The sequence below is a fragment of the Meles meles genome, chromosome 12 (assembly GCF_922984935.1).
Source record: "Meles meles chromosome 12, mMelMel3.1 paternal haplotype, whole genome shotgun sequence".
Taxonomy (NCBI): Eukaryota; Metazoa; Chordata; class Mammalia; order Carnivora; family Mustelidae; genus Meles; species Meles meles.
In genome coordinates, this window is record NC_060077.1 from 41,459,711 (window position 1) to 41,484,671 (window position 24,961).

Here is a 24,961-nt window from a genome sequence, read left to right on the forward strand (position 1 = left end):
CTTTTTCTGCTGCTTCATTATTAGTATCTAGAAATGCAACCGACTTTAGCGCGTTTATTTTTTATCATGGAACTTTGCTGAATTCCTATATACTAGCAGTTTTTTGGTGGGGTCTTTAAATGTAGCTGGGATTTTCTACATAGAGTATTATGTTATCTTTGAAGAGTGAGAGTTTGACCTCTTTGTCGATTTGGATGCCTTCTATTACTTTTTGTCATCAGATAGCTAAGGCTAGAATTTCTAGTACTATGTTGAAAAACAGTGGTAAGAGTGGATATCCCTGTTATGTTCCTGACCTTAGGGGAAAAGCTCTGTTTTTTCACCACGAGGATGTTATTAGCTGTAGGTCTTTAATATATGGCATTTATGATGTTCCCTCTATCCCTACATTATGGAGCGTTTTTATCAAGAAAGGATACTGTATTTTGTCAAATGCCTTTTGACAGATGTTGAACCACCCCTGCAGCCCAGGAATAAAACACTCTTTATCATGGTGAATAATCCTTTTAATGTACTGTTGGATCTGATTAGCTAGTATCTTGTTGAGAATTTTTATATCCGTGTTCATCAGGGATATTGGTCTGTAATTCTTTTTAGTGGGGTCTTTGGTTTTAGATTAAAAGTAATGCTGGCTCTGTGGAATGAGTTTAGAAGTTTTCCTTCCATTTCTATTTTATGGAACAGCTTCAGGAGAGTAGGTGTTAATTCTTTAAATGTTTGGTGGAATTTCCCTGGGAAGCCATCTGCCCCTGAACTCTTATTGGTTGAGAGATTCTTGATTAATGATTGAATTTCTGTACTGGTTATGGGTCTGTTCAGGTTTTCTATTTCTTCCTATTTCAGTTTTGGTAGTTTATATGTTTCTAGGAATGCATCCGTTTCTCTCAGTTTGCCCAGTTTGTTGGAATATAGTTTTTCATAATATTCTTATAATTGTATTTCTGTGCTGTTGGTTGTGATCTCTCCTCTTTCATTCATGAATTGATCCATTTGGGTCCTTGCTCTTTTCTTTTTGGTAAGTCTGGCTGGGTATTTATCAATCTTGTTAATTATTTCAAAGAACCAGCCCCTGTTTTTTTTTATTTTGTTGATCTATTTTTTTTTAAAGATTTTATTTATTTATTTGACAGAGAGAGAGATCACAAGTAGGCAGAGAGGCAGGCAGAGAGAGAGGAGGAAGCAGGCTCCCGGCGGAGCAGAGAGCCCGATGCGGGGCTCGATCCCAGGACCCTGAGATCATGACCTGAGCCGAAGGCAGCGGCTTAATCCACTGAGCCACCCAGGCACCCCAACAGAGATTTTTTCTTTTTAAGATTTATTAATTTGATAGAGATCACAAGTAGTCAGAGAGGGGGGCAGAGAGAGAGAGAGCAGGTAAGCAGGCTCCCTGCTGAGCAGAGAGCCCGATGCGGGGCTCGATCCCAGGACCCTGGGATCATGACCTGAGCTGAAGGCAGAGGCTTTAACCCACTGAGCCACCCAGGTGCCTCCTATATGCCAACATTTTAAGCAACCTGGAGGAAATGGATGCATTCCTGGAAACTTATAAACTACAAAGACTGAAACAGGAAGAAATAGACAGTCTGAATAGACCAATAACCAGCAACAAAAGTGAAGCAGTAATTAAAAATCTCCCCCAAAACAAAAGTCCAGGGCCAGACGGCTTCCCAAGGGAATTCTACCAAACATTTGAAGAAGAAATAATACCTATTCTACCGAAGCTGTTTCAAAAAATAGAAAGAGAGGGAAAACTTCCAAACTCGTTTTATGAGGCCAGCATTACCCTGATCCCAAACCAGGTAAAGACCCCATCATGAAGGAGAATTACAAATATCCCTGACGAACATGGATGTCAGTATATTCAACAAGATCCTAGCCAGTAGGATCCAAGAGTACATTATAAGGATTTTTCATCATGACCAAGTTGGATTTATTTCAAGTTGATGTGATTAAGCACATTAATAAAAGAAAATATAAGAACCATATGATCCTCTCAGTTGATTCAGGAAAAACATTTGACAAAATACAACATCCATGCCTAATTAAAACTCTTCAGAATGTAGGGATAGATGGAACATTCCTCAGTATCATAAAATCCATCTATGAAAAGCCCACAGTGAATATATTATCAATGGGGAAAAGCTGAGACCTTTTCCCTTAAGGTCGGGAACATGACAGGGATGCTCACTCTCACCACAGTTGTTCAACATAGTGCTAGAAGTCCTAGCATCAGCAATCAAACAACAAAAAGAAACAAAAGGTATTCAAATTGATAAAGACGAAGTCAAACTCTCTCTCTTTGCAGGTGACATCATACTTTATGTGAAAACCCAGAAGACTCCACCCCCAAATTATTAGAACTCATTAACAATTCAGTCATGTGGCAGGATACATCAGTGCAAAGAAATCAGTTGCTTTTCTATACACTAACAATGTCACTGTAGAAAGAGAATTTAAGGAATCAATTCCATTTACAATAGCAACAAAAACCATTAAGATACCTAGGAATAAACTTAACCAAAGAGGTAAATGATCTATACTCTAGAAACTAAAGAATACTTATGAAAGAAATTGAGGAAGGCACAGAAAGATGGAAAAACAGTCCATGTTCGTGGATTAGAGGAATGAACATTGTTAAAATGTCTGTCCTGCCCAGAGCAATCTATACTTTCAGTGCCATCCCTGTTTAAATACCATTCGCATTTTTTCAAAGTGCTGGAACAAACAATCCTAAAATTTGTATGGAACCAGAAAAGACTCCAAATCTCTAAGTGAATGTTGAAAAAGAAAAAGCTGGAGGCCTCACATTGCCTAACTTCAAGTTATATTACAAAGCTGTGATCACCAAGACAAAATTGTATTAGCAAAAAACAGACACATAGACCAAAGGAACAGAATAGACAAAACAGAAATGGATCCTCAATTCTATGGTCAACTAATCTTCAACAAAGCAGGAAAAAAAAATATCCAATGGAAAAAGAACAGTCTCTTCAATAAATGGTGCTGAGAAAATCGGACAGCTACATACAGAAGATAAACTCAAAATGCATAAAACTCATACACAAAGATAAACTCAAAACGCATGAAAGACCGCAATGTAAGATAAGAATCCATCAAAATCCTAGAGGAGAAAATAAGCAGTAACCTCTTCTACGTTGGCCACAACAATTTCTTTCAAGACACGTCTCATCTCCAAAGGCAAAGGAAGTAAAAGCAAAAATGAACTTTTGGGACTTCATCAAGATCAAAAGTTTCTCCACAGCAAAGGAAACAGTCAACAAAACTAAGAGGAAACCCACAGAATGGGAGAAGATATTTGCAAATGACATTACAGATAAAGGGCTTGTATCCAAGATCTATTAAGAACTTCTCAAACCCGGGGCACCTGGGTGGCTCAGTGGGTTAAGCCGCTGCCTTCGGCTCAGGTCATGATCTCAGGGTCCTGGGATCGAGCCCCACATCGGGCTCTCTGCTCCGCAGGGAGCCTGCTTCCCCCTCTCTCTCTGCCTGCTGCTCTACTTGTGATCTCTCTCTCTCTCTGTCAAATAAATAAATAAAATATTAAAAAAAAAAGAACTTCTCAAATTTAACACCCCAAAAACAAATAATCTGATTAAGAAATGGGCAGAAGACATGAACAGATAGTTCTCCAAAGAAGATATACAAATGGCTAACAGGCACATGAAAAAATGTTCAACATCACTAGTCACCAGGGAAATACAAATCAAAACAACAATGAGATACCATCTTACACCAGTGAGAATGGCAAAAATTAACGAAGTAGGAAATAATAAATGTTGGTGAGGTTGTGGAGAAAGGGAAACCCTCTTACACTGTTGGTGGGAATGCAAGATGGTACTGCCACTCTGGAAAACAGTATGGAGATTTCTCAAGATGTTAAAAACAGAGCTACCCTATGACCCAGCAATTGCACTACAAGGCATTTATCCCAAAGGTACAGATATAGTGAAAAGAAGGGACACCTGTACCTCAGTGTTCATAGCAGCAATGTCCACAATAGCCAAACTGTGGAAGGAGCCGAGATACCCTTCAACAGGCAAATGGATAAAGATGTGGTTTATATATACAATGGAATATTACTCAGCCATCATAAAAGATGAATCCCCACCATTTACATCAACATGGATGGAATTGGAGGAGATTATGCTAAGTGAAATAAGTCAAGCAGAGAAAGACAGTTATATGGTTTCACTCATATGTGGATCATAAGGAATAGTATGAAGGACCACAAGGGAAGGGAGGGAAAACTGAATGGGAAGAAATCAGAGAGGGAGGCAAACCATGGGAGACTCTGGACTCTGGGAAAAAAACTGAAGGTTTTAGAAGAGAGAGGCTTGGGAGGATGGCGTAGCCGTATGATGGGTATTAAGGAGGGCATGTGTCGTGATGAGCACTGGGTGTTATATGTAGCTAATGAATCATCGAACACTACATCAAAAATTTATGTTGTATTATATGTTGGCTAACTGAATAAAATAAAAATAAGTAAATGAAAATAAAATAAAAAAATAAAGAAAAGTAAATAAATGAGTTTCTTGTAAACAGCATATCAATGGGTCTTGTTTTTTAAAATCCCTTCTGATCCCTGTGTCTTTTGATTGGCGCTTAGTCCATTTACATTCAGAATAATTATTTAAAGATATGAATTTAGGGCCATTGTATTACCTCTAAATTTGCTTTTCCTGTAGGTTGTGTCTTTTCCTTTCCAGTCTTTATTACTTTTGGTCTCTCTTTCTGTCCAAAGTGTCTCTTTTAATATTTTTTGCAGGACTGGTTTAATGTCCTGGAATTCCTTTAAATTTTTTTGGGGAGGAAACTCTTTATCTCTCCTTCTGTTCTGAATGACAGCCTTGCTGAATAAAATTCTTGGCTGCATATTTTTCCCTTTTAGCACATTTAATATATCATGCCAGTCCTTTCTGGCCTGCCAGGTCTCTGTGGACAGGTACGTTGTCAGACTTATATGTCTACCCTTGTAGGTTGGGACCTTTTATCCTGAGCTGCTTTCAGAATTCTCTCTTTGTATTTTGCAGGTTTTTCTCTATTATGTCATGGTGTTTACCTATTTTTGTTGATTTTAGGAGAGTTCTCTGTGCTTCTTAGACTTGAATGCCTGTTTCCTTCCCCAGGTTAGGGAATTTCTCAGCTGTCACTTTTTTAAAAATAAACCTTTTGCCCCTTTTCCCTGCTCTTCTTCTTCTGGGACTCCTGCAATATGTGTATTATTTTGCTTTATGGAGTCACTGGGTTCCCTAAGTCTACTTCCATGATTTAATAGTTTTCTTTTCCTCTTCTTTTCAGCTGCATTATTTTCCATAATTTTATTTTCTGAATCACTCATTTGCTCTTCTGGTTTATTCATCCTCATTTTTATGGAGTCCTGTTGGGACTGCATCTTGGTTATAACATTTTAAATTTTGGCCTGACTAGATTTTAGTTCCTTTATTTCTGTATTAAGGGAATCTCTCGTGTCAGCTCTGCTTTTGTCAAGCCCAGCTAGTTTCCTTATAGTCATCATTTTAAATTCTAGTTCAGACATCTTACTTATATCCATATTGATTAAATCTGTGGCTGTGAGTACTACCTCTTATTCCTTCTTTTGGGGTGAATTTCTTTGTCTCATCATCTTGTTCAGAAAAGAGAAGAAGGGAGAAAGAGGGAAAACAACAACAACAACAACAACAACAAACTAGATCCTAGGTATGTTTTGGTCTGCTTGTTAGAAGAAACTAGATCCCAAAATAAGAAGGAAAGAAAAACTATGTGTAAATATGTATACATACATATTATGAAAAGAAGCAAAGTATATACAAAGTAGGAAAAAAATACTAGGAACAGAAACAAATTATATATTTATATAAAAATAAAAAGGGGGCCTCAGTGGCACAGTTGGTGGATCCCCTGACTCTTGATTTCAGCTCAAGTAATGATCTCAGGATACTGTGATCAAACCCTACATCAGGCTCTGCCCTTGGCATGGAGTTTGCTCGGGGTTCTCTCTTCCTCTCCCTCTGCCCCATCTGCCTGTGCATGCTTTCTCTTTCTCTCTCTCTCTGTGTCAAATAAATCTTTAAAAGAGATAAATAAAAATTCAAAAGAAATAAAAGAATTGAGAAAAACAAAAACATAACTGAAAAAATAACAACTACTAATGAAAAATGTACAGAGGATGCTGGGTACTATTTTCCCCTGGTGCTGAAGCTTTGCAGCCCTCTATGATCAGTAAATTTTGTGCAGACAAGTTGTTTCTGCTTGTTTTCTGGGGGAGGGGCCTGTTGCATTGATCTCAGATGGACTTGCCCTAGTGGAAATGTGCCTCCAATGTGCAGGGAGACAGAACTTGATGTATGCAGCTCTGGATTGCACTAGGTGGAGTTATTTTGCTCTCCGAAGGCTTACAGCATTAAGGGGTGGGATGAATATGGTGGTGCCCCATTACCTAGCCCTAGAACTGAACATTCTCACCCTCACAGAAGAACAATTACTCTTGTTTCCTAGGTTTCCATTAGAACCCTGTAATCACCTTGCCTGTGGCTGAGCTTTTTTGTCTCCAGCATGTGACTGAGTTTCAGAACTCCAAATTTTAAGGACTTCCATGATGCAAACCCATGGTATTGCTTCCAGGATGGGTCTTGCCATGCTTCTGCCTTTTCGTGTCCCAGGAAAGCAGTTGCCCCGCTGTGCAGTGGTCTACAGTTTATGGCAACACAGAGAAGAAAGCAAGCATTAGACTTGTTCTCAGACAGTTTCCACATTCTTATGCCTCAGAACAGTGTAGTACTTAGGTGCCACCCATTCTTCTTGAGGCCCAGGAAATCCTCAGATCATAATGTCACACCTGGGATTCTGTCCCACTCTGCCACCTGAGCACTGTTAAGCCAGAGATGTCCCCCATTGTAACAGATGTCTAAAAGTTCTAATTTTGCACTCCACTGCTTATAACACTTTGCGGTAGTCTCCTTAAACAGGTCCCTCCCCACCATATATCCTCAACTATATCACACTGGATTCAAGTCTCTGCTCCTCCTACCTTCCAGAAGATGTTCACTTTTCTACTTGTAGAATGCCATATTTGTTTTCTCAGCCATCGGATTGATTTCTCAGGTGTTCAAAATGATTTGCTAATTACCTAGTTGTACAAAATTAGGGATGAGACAAAATTAGGGTTCCTCCAGTCTTCCACCATCTTAACTCCCCTCTAGAGTTAGTATGAATATTTGGATAGAGAAGACTTATCATAAGATGGAGAAGTGGGCATAAAGTCATGCAAGCACCTTAAGAAAGCATGACTATACCCACATCGTATGTTATGTAAATGAAGCTTGTGTTCATCCTTGGGTGGAGATTTTCATATTATAATGAGGTAAGTGTGGCTGTCAGTTATTCTAGAGGTCACTCCAGTGTCCATCTGTATAGGTGCAAGTCAGGAGTTAAGGTCAAACTGGTCTTGGTGGTCTGGGCTGGCTGGAGGTCTTGCTGGGTCAGTCACTATTGCTTGAGAGGGCAGTTTCACTTTCCATTTGCCTGAGTTAAGAGATAAGCTGGAAAGAAGAGTTTTATGAAAAAATGTGGGAATAAAGTTGATAAGTACAAGCAGGTGGGCAGTAAGGTCAAGTCTTGGGGTCTAGCTGGTGACACTAGTCTTTTGTATTTTCCAGTATTGTGGGTGACAGCAAGAACAGATGAGTGGCCAAGTCCACATGACTTCCTCATGAGGGAATTTGGGTCATTTGACTTCATAAGTGACAAAAACCTGTTTTATACCATACATTGCCTATGCTTTAATGTGATTTTGGATGACCTGGGGCAGATGGGATTTCTTAGTCATCTCAGGCTTCTGTAACAAAATACCATGGGCTAGGTGGCTATAACAAGGGAAATTTAGGTCTCACAGTTCTAGAGCTGGAAGTCTTAAGTCAAGATGCCAGTAGGGTGAGGTTCTTTCTTTAGATTGCAGATGCTGCCATCTCAGTGTGTCCTCACTTGGCCTTTTCTCTGTGCATGAAAGAGAGAAAGCTATGCTCTTTTGTTTCTCTCCTTATAATGGCACTAATCCTATCATGGGTGTTCCACCCTCATGACTTCATCTAAACCTAATTACCTCCCAACTGCTCTTTTTCAAATATGTCATCTTGGAGGTTAGGGTTCAACATCTGAATTTTGAGCAGATACAGTTCCATCCATAATAGGGTGGGAAGAACATTTTGGAGCATGGGCCTCTTTGGAAATGGGTAGACTTGAGAAGAAGGCTCTTTGGACTATTACAAGGTGATGTGAGTTTGTGACTTGGGTCAGGGGCTGCCAAGAGGGTGGAAATAGCCAAAGCAGTTTGACTATATATACACAAAATTCACCATTTGATTTTGGACCCCCTAGAAACTACTCTTCCTCCTAACAGGGAATGTCATGTCCTATGAACTACTGATGCCTGTTGTGGTCATAAATTTTCAGGGGTTTATGCATGACAATTCTGTCTCCATCCTACTCTATCTCTCAATGTTATTTTTAATTTAAATAAATGGTTTTTCCCTTTTAGTATAATGACAATATCTCCATCTTATTTTAATCACTTTTTTTTCAACTCAGTATATATATGGAATGCTTTCTTCCCAGAGCTGTGCAGAATTATCCCTGGAGGACAGCAACTGGTACTCTGTGATTTGGGAGGAGTTGTACCTGCCAGACAGGAACTCAGTGATGCAACTGAAGGCTACAGTACAATTAGCATCAGTTAGGAGTTCCCCTTGGGCTCCTGTCTGCTCTTTAATCCTCCTTGAGCTCCTGTCCGTAGCTTTTTGGTGATAAATCTTTGTTTCCTTTCTCTTCTAGTTCTTTCCTTATACACTGCAGTAGATGTCAGTACACACTTATTTCTGTTGTTTGAAGTTGCCTTAAGCCTTCATCTCTGGATTTGAGATGGCGCTTAGGAGAAATATCATGTTATCAAGAATCATGGCTGTCAGACATATATCAGGAACTTTGTAAGATTATTTACTCCCCAAATATACTTGAAGTTCTTGTAGAAGATATCACTGATGAGCATACTCTAAGTTTGTGTGCCTTTCTGGTTATCTGTAGCTTTTATGTTATTTGTAATTCAGGTAAGTTAGGTACTGGTTTATTCTGTTAATGTATAATAATTAAGAAAAAAATGTTATTGGTTTAAAGTTGTCTTGACTCTAATTCCATATACTTTACTATAAACACTAGCTACCAATTTGTTCTTTTTGTGTCACTAAGTTCTGTTCAGTGACTCACCATGAAATCCCTTCAAAATTATCCAATTTTGGTTTCATTTATGTTTCTTTTTTTAGTTAAATAACCACCTAGGTCATTGCAAGTATCTGCTAATTATACTAAAGAGCATCTGTTCCTCAGTCAGTCAAGGCTTTCCCCAATTTGACAATTGACTACCCTTCTTTCAGGCTGCTTCTCTTGCATGGAAAAAGGCAACTTATGCAAAGCACCATTACTATCCCAACAATTAAACATTGTCTGTTATTGAACTCAGAACTTGTGGGGTCCAAAGAAATTGTTAAATTGAGAATAAACACTCCACTAGTGAAGAACTAAGATAGAACTTTGGTTAGGAAACCAAATAGGATTCTGACTGAAAAATGGTCATTCGAAACTTTGTGAAATAACAGGCTAATACAACATAAAAAGAAAATAATTTTAAAGCATTTTAAGAGTACTGTAGAACCATCTAGGGAAAGGTCAGCATTCACTCATTCAATTATTATTTACTGAGTGCTCATTTTATGCCAGATACTCTGCCAGGCATTGAGCTACATGCTGGGAATGAAGCTGTGAACAAACTTTTAAAAAGTCCCCAAAGATCAGAGGATGCCTTTCACTGTCAAATGTTTGTAGCATGCTTTCAGTACTAACCATAGTGTTTGTGTTTTAATGGACTCTAGAGAACCCAAAGGCAAAGTACCAAAGTGTAGAAAAACGTAGGCTGTTTGACTTAAGCTCTGTCACTTACTATAGGTGAATTTTCAGGCCCCATTTTTGTCATCTGCAAAATAAGGTTATTAATTGTGCATACCTCATGTAGTGCCATAATGAAATTAATTAACACAGATAAACGTTGAGAATAGTGCCTAGCATATAGTAAGCATTCAATAAACAGGTAAAATCTAATCCAGAAATAGGCTGTGAGGAAAGGATTCTAGAACAATATGTGAGGTCAACAGGAAAGAGTTTTATGCTTGATGAGTAGTGCTTGGAATGAGCCTGAGAATGTTTAGATTTTACTTGCTTTGTGCCCTACTTCACAGCTAAAGAAGCTAAAACAGAAAGGTTAAGATGTAGAACTAAGGTAAAGACACTTAGGAACAAAGTTAGCATTATAATTTATGACCTGTGCTAACATTCTTAACCCTATAAATCATTTATCATATGTAAAGAAATGATATACTTTTTAATTTCATTATATTTCATTGATTTTTCTTAAATTTTTTATTTTAATTCTAGTTAGTGAACGTACAATGTTATATTAGTTTCAGGTCTGCAATATAGTAATTCAACAGTCCACACATCACCCTGTGGTCATCATGGCAAGTACACTCTTTAATCCCTATCACCAATTTATCCCATCTCTCCACCCACCTCCCTTCTGGTAGCTATTAATTTGTTCTCTATAGTTAAGAGACTGTTTCTTGATTTGTCTTTCTCTCTTTTTTTTCCCTTTGCTCATTTGTTTTGTTGCTTAAATTCCATATATGAGTGAAATCAGATGGTATTTGTCTTTCTCTGACTAATTTTTTTCACTTAGCATTACACTGTAGTTTCATCCATGTTGTTGCAAATGGCAAGAAGAATAGATCACATATTAGCCCACAAAACGTAACCTCAACAAATTCAAGAAGTTCAAAAAGAAATGAATTTCAACAACGGTATACAGATAGTTTTTCAAACAAAGAAGAGAGAAATCTTGCCAAATACCTACAAGGCAACAATATCCTATGGAACTAAATACAAAATAATTTACTTGATTTTCTGGATTTATTATTTTAGAGAGGAATTCAAGGAGTTAAATTTTGAATTGACTCTTTACAAACTATATTCTCTTTTGTTTTACCATTGACTTTCTAAAAAATTTTTTCAATTTAATTTTATTTTTTTCAGCGTTCCAAGATTCATTGTTTATGCACCACACCCAGTGCTCCATGCAATACGTGCACTTCTTAATACCCACCACCAAGCTCACCCATCCCCCCAGCCCCTCCCTTCCAAAACCCTCAGTTTGTTTACCACTGACTTTTAAACATAACTGGTTAAATTAAACCCAAGGTCATTTTCATCCACTTTTCCATAGTACCATAAAATATTTCTCAATTCATAGACATAAGAATTTCTGTAGTCATGACAATGTGCACAAACTGGTTGGTCCTAATATACAGATTTATGTAAGTTGACAGCCTTGAAATTATGTACTTTTTTTTTTTTTTTTTTTTGCAAGTTACAGCATACTTAGTAATAGATCTAGGTAGGAAATTAAATGAACCATTAAACCTAGTCGTTGAAACCTTATCTACTCTTATATTCACAAAAGAAATAGTTTCTTTTTTCTTTGTAGCTGGGGAAATTAAGACACAGAAAAGTGAATTTTCTATGAAATGAAGCATGAAAAGCAGAAATAAAGCCATGAGAACTGGCTTCTCATCCCATGTGCTAACAATGCAGAATCTTACAAGTTGCCCTATATTCTACTCTTGGCAGAACACAAGAAATTTATGGGTGAACATTTCTAAGACAGGAATATTATATCTCTTTGTTTTAGAGACAAAGAAAAACAGTATAATATAGTGCTGTCAACATGTGGAGTTCAAACATTTTTAGCTTGTAGTGTGATAATGGAGCTGATGTTATGTCAGGTACAAAGTGAGTGCTAATAAATTGTTATTAAAGCCAGGTGAATAAGGAGTGCTACTGGGTTTAACGGTGAACAAATATTTTTACTTTATTCAGAAGTAGTGAATAACAAAACACTTGGTTCTGAGATCCATATTAACTCATTTAGGGGATAAGTATTTGATAAACACACATACACACACACACATGCTCACACTCACAAAAGAATTGTGCTGCATCATGGCAGAAGTTCTATATAAAATCTTACTAAAGAATAAATAATATGAAAGTTTCAATAAGTAGATTTCAAAAATAACAGAAGCTTATGTATTTGATTCTTTACTATTTCTAGCTTTGCAAGAGATAGAAGCACACTTAGAACAACAACAAAAAAAAGCCCTTGAAGTAATAATAGCTAATGTGGCTATTTTTTCATTCATTTTACTTTCCCGCATACATTTTCTCTGCAAACAACCTCCTCACTTAACTTTTGGGGAGTTATCTTTCCCTACATTTTGTGAGTTTGGGAGAAAATCTTATTCTAGGTGTCCCCATAATGGAAATGAGGGCATCATCAGGACTGGCATGTGACATCAGCAGTCTGGAAAGGAGGCTCATTCTAGGTGTCTACTGCCCATTGTAGAAATGAGGGCATACCCAGGGCTGGCATGCAATACCACCTGAGTCAATCCTTTCTCTTAGGATGCTAGATCTGTAGCAGCAACTGTGTCAGTGGTGGCTTGTATTGTCTCCTGACTTTGAAACCTCTCTCTGCTTCCTATTTTTTCTCCTTTTATCCATTTCCAACCCATTTCTCTGCCAACTTTCTTCATTTTATCAATATCTTATTGGAGTATAATAAACATAATACAGTACACATATTTTAAGTATACCTTTTGACAAGTTTTGACATGTGCAGACACTCATGAAACCACCAAACCACAATCAATATCCATTTTCTCTAAACATTTCCTGTCCTGAGTAATCCCTACCCTCTGTTCCTCCATATCTCCTAGTCTCTGGGAAACCACTGATCTGTTCTCTGTCACTTGTCATTGGTTTGCATTTGTGAAACTTTATATTAGTAGAATCCTACAAAGTGTTTTTTTTATTTTTTTTTATTTTTTTTATTTTTCTCATTTTATTTATTTTTTCAGCGTAACAGTATTCATTCTTTTTGCACAACACCCAGTGCTCCATGCAAAACGTGCCCTCCCCATTACCCACCACCTGTTCCCCCAACCTCCCACCCCTGACCCTTCAAAACCCTCAGGTTGCCCCAACCTCCCACCCCTGACCCTTCAAAACCCTCAGGTTGTTTTTCAGAGTCCATAGTCTCTTATGGTTCGCTTCCCCTCCCCAATGTCCATAGCTATCTGTCTTCTTTCACTCAACGTATTTTGAGATTCATGTATTGTTATGGCACACATCAATAATTCATTTTTATTGCTGAGTAGTAAGCCATTGTATAGACATATAGTTTGTTTATTCATCTGTTGATGGAATTTGGATTATTGTATGTTTTAGGGCATTAGAAATGAAGTTCTTTAGAACATTCATGTACTGCATTGTGCACAGACATGTGCTTTCATTTCTCTTGGGTAAATACAGATGAATGGAATGACTATATCATATGGTAGATGTATGTTTAAAAAATAATATATTACAAAATGATTGTCTCATTTTATGTTCCTTCCAGAAGTATATGAGAGTTCTAAGGTCTCCACATCTTTGCCAACACCTGGTATATTCAGTCGTACTAATTTTAGTCCACTAACTTTGTAGTGCCATCTTGAATTTCCGTAGTGTCTAATGTTAATGAATATCATTCATGTGTTTATTTTTAATCCATATATGGTCGTAAGGGAAATACCTGTTCAAATCATTGGTCCATTTATTTTTTGAGTTTTTTTTTTCTAATTAAATTCTGAGGTTTCTATAGCCTTATTGACAATTCAGTTTTAAACCAGTTAAACTTGTGTTGAACATGACCTACAAAACTGCAGATAATAAGTTTGTGTAGTTTATACCTCTAAAAAAAGTAGTTGTGAGAGTTCTGTATATATTTTGGATACAAGTTTTTTTTTTTAAATCAGGTATATAATTTGCAAATATTTTACTTTTGACAAAAATCAGTTTAACAATTTTTTTTAATGATTTGTGCTTTTGGTGTCACATCTAAAAACTCTTTGCCTAACCCAAAGTTTTGTTCTATAATTTTTTTTTAAGTTATATACTTTTAGGTTTTCTATTTGGATCTATAGCCCATTTCAAAGTTAATTTGTACCTATATTTCATTTTTGCTTTATGTATTTATAAACTATTACTAGGTATATAACCATTGAGGATTTTATGTAATTTTTATTAATTAACACCTCCATTATTATGAAATAACTTTATCCTTTGTAATACATTTTGCCCTGAAATCTACTTTGCATGATATTAATATAGCTAATCAACCTCTCTTTTGACTAGTTTTGGCATGTCTTACCTTCTTTTATCCTTCTATTTTAAAGCTTTAGGTTTCTTTAAATTGTCTTGTTCCTTTTCTCTAGACTTAAAATATCTTCTTTTAATTAAAATATACAGGCCATTTATATTTAGTGTGATTATTGTTATGATTAGGATTAAATCAATGTACATTGAATATGATTATTATTGGTATAACTAGGTATTAAATCCATCATCTCGCTACGTGTTTTCTATTTACAACATCTGCTCTTTCGTTATCTTTCTTTTTCTCTTCACTTTTGTTTTTTCATTGGCTTATTTACTATGACTGTTAATTTATTAATTGTTTTAGGTCTTAATAGTATACATATTTACTTCATCACACTGTACCTGAAGTGATATTACATCTTTTAATGTCTTGTATAAGCGCCTTAGTTACATTTACATTTCTCCCTTCCTCACTTCTCTGCTGTTGTTATGCATTTCACTTTCATATGTATCAGCCCCACACTATGTTTTTGCTGTTTTTGTGTAAATAATCACTCATATTTTAAAAATTTTAAATAAAAGAGAAATCTTACATATTTGCTGATGTAGTTAATAATCTCATGGCTTTTCATTTCTTTCTGTAGATCCATATTTCATTCTGGAATAATTTTCTTCATTCCTAAAGTTCTTTTAACATTTTTTTTTTTTTTTTTTTGTAGTGTGGATATGCTGGCAATAAATTCTTTTAGCTTTTGTGCATTTGAAAAGTCTTTATTTTACTTCCATTTTTGAAAGATAATTTCAGTGGTTAGAAAATTCTAAGTTGTCAGTTTTTCCCTTTCAGCACTTGAAAGATACTGTTCTTGTTTCTGGTGTTGCCAGTGAAAAACAATACTTCTTTGTTTACCACATTTTTTTTCTCTCTCACTTTTTAATAATGTTCTCTTCATCACTGGCTTTGAGTATGTTGATTGTGCTGTGTCTTGGTATAGTTTGCTTCACATTTCCTGTGATTGGGATTCTTTTATCTTCTTGGTTTTATTGTTTTCATCAGATTTGGCAACTTTTCACTATTTCTTCAGGGTTTTTTTGTTGTTTTTGTTTTTGTTTTTTTCTATCTCCTTCTATCTCACCTCCTTTGGAAATTGCCAAAACATGTTATTTGGCACATGAAGTTGTCCTACAACTCACTGATGCTCTTCCCCTTCTCTCATTTTAGAAGGTTCCTTTTGCTGTGGTTTCAAGTTTACTAATATTTTCTTCTGTCATGTCTAATTTGCCTTTAATCATTTCTAGTTTGTTTTATTTAACACATTCAGTTATCTTTTTTTTTACCTAGAGATTGTCTTTTTTCTTTTTTTTTTAAAATATTTTATTTATTTGACAGAGAGAAACACAGGGAGAGAGAGAACACAAGCAGAGGGACTGGGAGAGGGAGAAGCAGGCTTCCTTTTGAGCAGGGAGCCCAATGTGGGGCTCAGTTCCAGTACCCTAGGATCATGACCTGAGCTGAAGGTAGACGCTTACTGATGGAACCACTCAGGTGCCCCAATTCAAATCTTTTTTTTTTTTTTTTAAAGAAAATGACTTGTGTGTTTTAATAGTTTGTGTGGATATTCACTTATATATTTATTTATTCATATAAATGTTCTTGAGCTTCATCCTATGAGGTAGTTAAGTTACTTGGAAAGACTGATCCTTTTGAGCAGATTTTGGCCAAGTTTTTCTGTAAACTTTGTTGAACATTCTTTATATATATTTTTCTTGCAATCTTGAATACTGTAAAAAATAAATTTTAAAAAAAAGTTTAAAATTCTTAGCTTGCAGGCCTTGCAAAAATAGACTACAAGCTGGATTTTTTCCACAGGCCATATTGACAACTGCTTTTGAATCTTACTTACATGAGTTTTTAGGTAAGGCCAGAATAGAATTCAGTCTTGGGCTTATTGTTCTCCACTACAGAAGCCAAAATCCTTGTATAGATTCTGTTCATGGGGTTTCATTTGGTCAGAAGATGTGCTGTTCCTGGCTAGCTCAGCACTGCTATCTCTAATCCCTTCTGATGGGTCTTTCTTCAGCCTTGAATGCTCTCCTAATTTGCAAGCCCTGATCATTTCCCAGTTGAATACTGAAGACGATCCTCTACAGATGTCTGAGGTTCTCTTTCTGGGCAGCACTCTCTTCTCTGGCACTTTGTCCTGTGAACTTTAGCTGCTTTGTTGTGCCCAGCATTTGAGCTCTGGAGTTTTCCTCAATTGCATTATGCTAAGATCTGCCTGGGGTCCCCCTTCCTGCACTGTTGCCTGGCAACCCTCTTCCGGTCTGTAACTGGAAAAATCATAGAACTCACATTTGTTTCCTGTCTTTCAGGGATCAGTGCTCATTGTCTGATGTCCAGAGTCTTGAAATCTGTGATTTCATATATTTTTATTGATATATGAGGATTTCTGGTGGTAGGGTAAATCTTGTCTTTGTTACTTCCCCATCTTTGCTGGAAGCAGAAGTCCCTCCAGTTTCCTTTGGATTCTGATATTTCTCTACCAATTCTGTAAGGCTAAATGATTTTTCCAATAAGTGTCCTTATCCTAAGTTGAATAGAGTGATTTCTGTAGCTTACAAACAAGACCTAAGCAAATACAACATATCAACAGTGTCTGATTAAGATAATTCATTTGTACTCTAAGGGAAAAGAAAAAGCAACGTACTGGTCTCCTGATGCCCTACAGAAATTGAGGGTTTGGGGTTTTATTTTATTTTTTCCTACCCCCTCTTCCCTCTCCTCTTCCTCTTCTTTTCCTTACTTGTGCGAAAGTAATGATGCCTTTCTAAAGATTATCATGCCAAGTTCTTATACATAAAACATTTAAGAATTACACAAATTTTATGCAAGTTTAAGTGTATGAAAACACAGATCTGTAAATACAGACCAAATATCATATCTCCTCAATGAAGTGATAAAAATCCATTAGTGATCTTCCTGGTTCTCCTTGTAATGACTTTAGAAGTTCACAGACGTTCAATTACTGCAAAAGCCTGAAGAACATGATTTCTGCACTGTCAGGGACGAGGGTCATTTAAGGAACCAGCCTCAGAGCTATATAATAGACAACTCATTTTCTTTCAAGAAATAAAAACTGGAATCTCCTCCCCCTCCCTTGTATTCACATATTCAAAAGCAAACCAGTTAAAGTTAATGTTTTAAGTTAGGATTTAGAAAGGGGAAGAGAGATGATAATAGTAAATTAAATCCTTTCATTGTTGAGGCATGTGGCAGTTGATGAAAATAAGTGTCTAGGACTAGAGCCATTTAACTAAGAAAGTCAGATTTATAAGTGCCTACATAAAATCATGACAACTTTGATTTATTGATGAAGAACAAAGTAAAATAAGTGACGAGATATTTAAAAGAATTCTCTAATATATAGGTAACTAGCTGCACCAGTTCCTCTAACAGTACCAGGTGGTTCCTGAATGCCGTCCTAACCCCTGATGCTCTAATTCACTGTCCTGAGCATGCTATTGAGCAACCTATTGTTTCGAGGGCCACCAAGCTCTTAGAACATATCTTGGTTCAATGTTGCAGACAGTGAAGAACCTGCTGGTACAACTAATTTCCCACCAACAATATTCTGCCATTGCCAGAAAACTTTGGTATGCTTGAAGCTCCTGATTGAATAGCTTCTGGTTTTGCATCACTTTTACTTCATGAATGGCTCTAGAAAGGAGGTATTTTTACTGCTTAGACCCTACCTCTTGACCCTGTGGCCACCTGCATAATAGCATTTTATGGTTGGGTTTCCTGCTGCTATTAAAGAGTGTCCAGCTAAAATTCTAAGGGTGGCTAGACTCAATAGAAAATCTCCAGGGGAGGGTACCTGGGTGGCTCAGTTGGTTAAGCAACTGCCTTCAGCTCAGGTCATAATCCCAGAGTCCCGGGATGGAGTCCTTCATCAGGCTCCCAGCTCCACAGGGAGTCTGCTTCTCCCTCTGACCTTCGCCTCACTCATGTTCTCTCTCATTGTCTCTTCTCAAATAAATAAGTAAAACAAAAACAAAAAACCTCCAGGGGAGCCTGGATTTTGGCTTGCATCATGATCTCAGGGTTGTGAGATCCAACCCCACATGGGGCTTTTAATTGGGCATGTAGCCTGCTTGGGATTCTCTCTCTCCCTTTGTCCCTCCCCTCAATTTATTAAAAACAAAACAAAACAAAACCTCCAAGTGAAGTCAAGTGTTGTTAGGAGAGGAGATCTGTACCTCTGTTCATAGGAATAGCTGTCAGACCAGGAACATGGTACTCACTGACCCTGCTATACACCCAGATTCTTATAATCAAACACAGACAGCACTTACAGCCTACCTGACTAGATATTCCTCCTTTCTTTTCACATGTTACTCCTCCTGTGGAGATGTATGTGTGTATATGTATGTATTATCAGCCATCATTTCATGTAGTAATAAAAAGATCCCTTATTCTTACCATACTAAAAGAAAAAGATTTGATCAGGAAAAGGAATTCAAATTCCCTATAGTTCCACTATTCAAAAGGAATGAGTTTTAATAACTCTGTTTCTATACAATGGCTTTTCTATATATAATGTGTGTGCCTATATACGCCTGTGTATATTGTGGATGTATATAAACACTTTCTTTGTGTGTCTATATATGCCTGTGTATATTGTGGATGTATATAAACACTTTCTTTACAAATACAATTAACATGTTTTTTCCTACTTTTTCTGGTAAAATACACAACATAAAATTACTGTCTTAACCATTTTAAGTGTATAGTTCAGTGGAGTTAATGACATTTATAATGTGTACAATCGTTTCTATCATCCATCCCCCTAATTCTTTTCATCTTATAAATCTGAAGCCCATCAAACAATAATTGCCCATTCTCCCTTCCCCCATCCCTGACAACCATCTGTCTGTATGATTTTGATGATTTTAAGTATCTCATGTAAGTGGAACCAAACAATATTTGTTTTCAGGGGTGTGTGTGTGTGTGTGTGTGACTGACTTACTTCATTTAGCCTAATTTACTCAAGTTTCATCCATGTTGCAGCATATTTCAAAAGACTCTTCCTTTTCAATGCCAAATAATATTGCATTGTAGTATTACTACATCTTGCTTATCCATTCATACATTCATGGACATTTGGGTTGCTTTCACATATTAGCCATTATGAATAATGCTTCTTTAAACAAACACTGGTGTACAAAAAGTTCTCTTGGAGACCCTGCTTTCAATTTGTTTAAAGATATACCTAAGAAGAACTGCCAGATAATATGGTAATTCTATTTTTAACTTTCTGAGAAATAGCATACTATTTTCAACAGCAAGCTGCACCATTTTATGTTCATACCAATAGTCCGTAGGGGTCTAGTTGTTCCACATTTTCACCAAAATATGTTGTTTTCTGTTTTTGCTTTTGTTTTTTTCATAGCAGCCATCCCAAGTGCATGTGAGGTAGTATGATGTAGTTTTGATTTGCATTTCCCTATTGATTAGAGAATGTTGAGAATCTTTTCACGTGTTTATTGAACATTTGTATATCTTCTTTGAAGAAATGCTTATTCAACCTGGAATCAGGTTGTTTATTTGTTGTTGAGTTTTAGTTGTTCTCTATATATTCTAGATCTTAGTCTCTTATCAGATGCAGGCATATCTCAGAGGTATTTCAGTTCCAGACCATGGCAATAAAGTGAATATGCAATAAAATAAGTCAAATGAATTTGTGGTTTTCTAGTGTATATAAAAGTTATGTTTGCACTATATTGTAGTTCAGTAAGTGTGCACTAACATTACATCTTAGAAAACAATGTACACACCTTAATTTTAAAAATACTTTATTGTTAAAAAATCCAAACCTCTGCCCATTTCTTGATTGGATTATTTGTTCTTTGGGTGTTGAGTTTGCTATGTTCCTTATAGATTTTGGACACTAGCCCTTTATAGAGGGTATCATGCTTAGGGAAATAAGTCAGTCGGAGAAAGACAACTATCATATGATCTCCCTGATATGAGGACGTGGAGATGCAACATGGGGGGTTAGGGGGGTAGGAGAAGAATAAATGAAACAAGATGGGATTTGGAGGGAGACAAACCATAAGTGACTCTTAATCTCACAAAACAAACTGAGGGTTGCTGGGGGAGGGGGGTTGGGAGAGGGGGAGTGGGATTATGGACATTGGGGAGGGTATGTGCTATGGTGAGTGCTGTGAAGTGTGTAAACCTGGCGATTCACATACCTGTACCCCTGGGGATAAAAATACATTATATGTTTATAAAAAATAAGAAATAAATTAAAAATTATTAAAAAAAAGAAGAGGAAAAAAAAAAGGAGAAAAAAAATCCAAACCATCATTTGAGCTCTCATAAACTTTTTGCTGGTGGATGATCTTGCCTTGATGTTGATGGTTACTGATTGATCAGGGTGGTGGTTCCTGAAGGTTGGGGTGGCTGTGGCAATTTCTAAAATAAGACAATGAATTTTGCCAAATTGATTGTTCCTTTCATGAACAATTTCTCTGTAGCACAAGATATTCTTTGATACTATATTGAAAGAAGTAGAACTTCTTTCAAAATTGGATTCAATCTACTCAGATCTTGCTATGGCTTTTTCAAGTAAATTTACAGAATATTCTAAATTCTTTGTTTTCATTTTTGCAATCTTCAAGGCATATTCACCAAAAGTGACTACCATCTCAAAAAGATACCTTCTTTGTTCATCTATAAGAAGCAGCTCCTCATCCATAAAGTTTTATCACGAGCTTGCAACAGTTCAGTCACATCTTCAGGCTCCACTTCCCACTCTAGTTTTCTTGCCATTTCCACTGCATCTGCAGTACTTCCTCCACTGAAGTCTTGAACCCTCAAAGTCAATGAGGGTTGGAATCAACTTCTTCCAAACTCCTGTTAATCTTAATATTTCATCTTCCAATGAATAACAAGTGTTTGTAATGGCATCTAGAATGGTGAATTCCATCCTGAAGTTTTTTTTTTTCCTTTCGTTTTCTTTTAGTTTTTTATTTATATTCCAGTTAGTTAACATACAGCCTGAAAGTTTTCAGTTGACTTTGCTCAGATCCGTCAACAGAATCACTATTTATGGCAGTTCTAGCTTAATGAAATATATTTCTAAAAGAGTCAAACTCGAATGTTGAAATTCTTGTTTCATGGGCTGAAGAATGGATGTTGTATAAGCAGGCATAAAAACAATATTCATCTCATTTTCCATCTCCATCAGAGTTCTTGGGTGACCTTTCTGGATTAGGTTTTTTTTTTTTTTTTAAAGATTTTATTTATTTATTTGATAGAGATCACAAGTAGATAGAGAGGCAGGCAGAGAGAGAGAGAGAGAGGGAAGCAGGCTCCCCACGGAGCACAGAGCCCGATGTGGGACTCGATCCCAGGACCCTGAGATCATGACCCGAGCCGAAGGCAGCGGCTTAACCCACTGAGCCACCCAGGCGCCCCTGGATTAGGTTTTGACTTAAAGTAATACTGTGGGTGGTTTGATCTTCTATCCAGATGATTGAAACTTTCTCCATATCAGTAACAAGGCTCCTTCTCTTTCTTAATATTTATGCGTTCACTGGATTAGCACTTTTAACTTCCTTCAAGAACTTTTGATTTCCATTCACAACTTGGCCAACTTTTGGGTGCAAGATGCCTTGCTTATTGGCCTATCTTGGCTTTTGACATGACTTCCTCACTAAACTTACTCACTTCTAGCTTTTGATTTAAAGTGAGAGATGAGCAACTCTTTCTTTCACTTAAACCCTTACGGACCACCATAGTGTTACTAATTAGCCTAATTTCAATATTGTTGTGTCTCATTGAATAGGGAGGGCTGAGGTGAAGGAGAAAAACTGGAGAATGGCCAGTTAGTGAAGCAGTCAGAACACACACAACATTTATCTATTGAGTGTGCCATCTTATATGAGAGTGTGGCTTTTGGTACCCCAACACAGTTACAATAGTAACATCAAAGATCACAGATCACCATAACAAATGTAATAATGGGAAAATTTGTAATATTGTACAAATTAACAAAATGTGACACAAAGACACAAAATGAGCAAATGCTGTTGGAAAAATTGTCCCAGTAGACTTTCTTCATACGGGGTTGTCAAAGACCTTCAATTTGTAAAACAGTATCTGTGGAGTACAATAGAGCAAAGTACAATAAGATGAGAGATGTCTGTATATTATTTACAAATATTTTCTTGATTCTGTGGGTTGCCATTTTGCTCAGCACTCTTTTGATACATAAAATTTTTTACTGTTCTTTTTCTTTTAATTAACATATAATGTATTATTTGCTTCAGTGGTACAGGTCTGTGAATCATCAGTCTTACACAGTTCACAGCACTCACCATAGCACATACCCTCCCCAGTGTCCATAAGACAGCCACCCTATCCTTCCACAGTCATCCTCCAGCAACCTTTATTTTGTTTTCTGAGATTTTAAGAGTCTCTTATGGTTTGTCTCCCTCCCTGGTCCCATCTTGTTTCATTTTTTCCTTCCCTAACCCCATGACCCCCCACCCTCAATTTTTGACTGTTCTTAATTGGAAGTTCAATTTGTATATTTTTTAAAAGGTTTTATTTATTTTAGAGAGAGAGAAAGTGAGGGTGTGCACACCAGAGGAAGCAGAGGGAGAAGGGAGGGAGAGAATCTCAAGCAGGCTCCCCAGTGAGCATGGAGCTTGATGTGGGGCTTGATCTCACAACCCTGGGATCGTGACCTGAGCTGAAATCAGGAGTCAGACACTCAAGCAAATGAGCCACTCAGGCATCCTGTCAATTTGTTTATTTTTTATGTTATTGCCTGAGCCTTTAGTGTCATATCCAAAAAATTAATGCCAAATTCAATGTTGAGTTTTTTTGTTTATTTGTTTTTTGTTGAGTTTTTGCCATATGTTCTCTATAAGGGTTTTATAGTTTCACATCTTACATTTATATCTTTGATCTATTTCGAGTTAATTTTTGTATATTTTATTAAGAAACCAACGTTTTAATACTGATATCAACTTTTCCCAGCAGTATTTATTGAAAACTCTGTCCCTTCCCGATTTAATTGTCTCAGAGCATTTACCAAAAAAAAAAAAAAAAAAAAAAAAATCATTCGACCATGTATGTGAGGGTGGATTTCTGGGCTCTCTGTTCTCTTCCATGGTTTTCCTGTCTGTCTTTATGCCAGTGGCATACCATTTTCATTACAATAACGTGTAGTAAGTATTGAAATCAGAAAGTGAGTCTTCTACCTTTATTCTTTTTCAAGATTATTTTGGCTATTCAAGGTCCCTTGAGGTTCCATAATTTTTAGGGTAGATTTTTATAATTTCTGTAGAAAGAAAAGTCATTGACATTGAATAGGAGTTACAATGAATCTATAGATCACTTTAGGTAGTATTGACTTCTCAACAATATTAAGTAATTCAATCCATGAACATGGGATGTGCTTTTAATTATTTATGTCTTCTTTCATTTCTTTCACTAGTGTTTTATAGTTTTCATTGTATAAATCTTCCACCTCCTTTGTTAATCCTAAGTATTTTATTTTTTTATGAGATTGTAAATGGAATTGTTTGTATAATTTCCTTTTCAGAGTGTTCATTGTTAGAAATGCAACTGACTTTTTCCATGTTGATTTCATAACCTGCTGTTTGCTGAATTTATTTATTACCTTCAACAGGCTTTTTTTCTGGAATCTTTAGACCATTCTATATATAAGAACATAATCTGCAAACAGATAATTTTATTTCCTCTTTTCCAGTTTCATTGCTTTTTATTTCTTTTCCTTGACTAACAGCTCTGGCTCAACTTTCTAATGCTATGTTGAATAGAAGTAGCAAAAGCTATTATCTTTGCCATGTTCCTCATGTTAGGAGAAAAGCTGTCAGTGTTTGTTGTAGGCTTTTCATACATGGCTTTTATTATGTTAGGGTAGTTTCTTTCAATATCTAGTTTGTTGCTTGTTTTTATCATGAAAGATTATTGAATTTTGTCAGTTGATTGTTCTGTATTGGTTGAGATGATCATGTGGATTTTTTTTCCTTCATGATGTTATTGTGGCATATTACACCAATCAAGTTTTGTATATTGAACCATCCTTACATTCTAGGAAGAACTCCCATTTAGTCATGATGTATAATCTTTTTAATATGTTGCTGAGTGCTGTTTGCCAGTGTTTACTTGAGGATTTTTGCATTACTGTCCATAAGGGATATTGGTCTGTAGTTTTCTTTCCTTTATAGTGTCATTGTATAGCTTTGGTTTTATGGTAATACTGGCCCGACAGAATGAGTTTCTTCTCTTTATTATTTTGGAAAACTTAGAGAAGGATTGAAGTTAGTTCTTTTTGTCATGGTTGTTAGAATTCACTAGTAAAATCATCAGGTCCAGGGCTTTTCTTTATAAGTATATATATTTTTTTTTGGCACAATTTTTTTTTAAATTTTTATTTATTTATTTTCAGTGCAACAGTACTCATTGTTTTTGCACCACACCCAGTGCTCCATGCAGTATGTGCCCTCTCTATTACCCTCCACCTGGTTCCCCAGCCTCCCACCCCCCGCCCCTTCAAAACCCTCAGGTTGTTTTTCAGAGTCCATAGTCTCTCATGGTTCA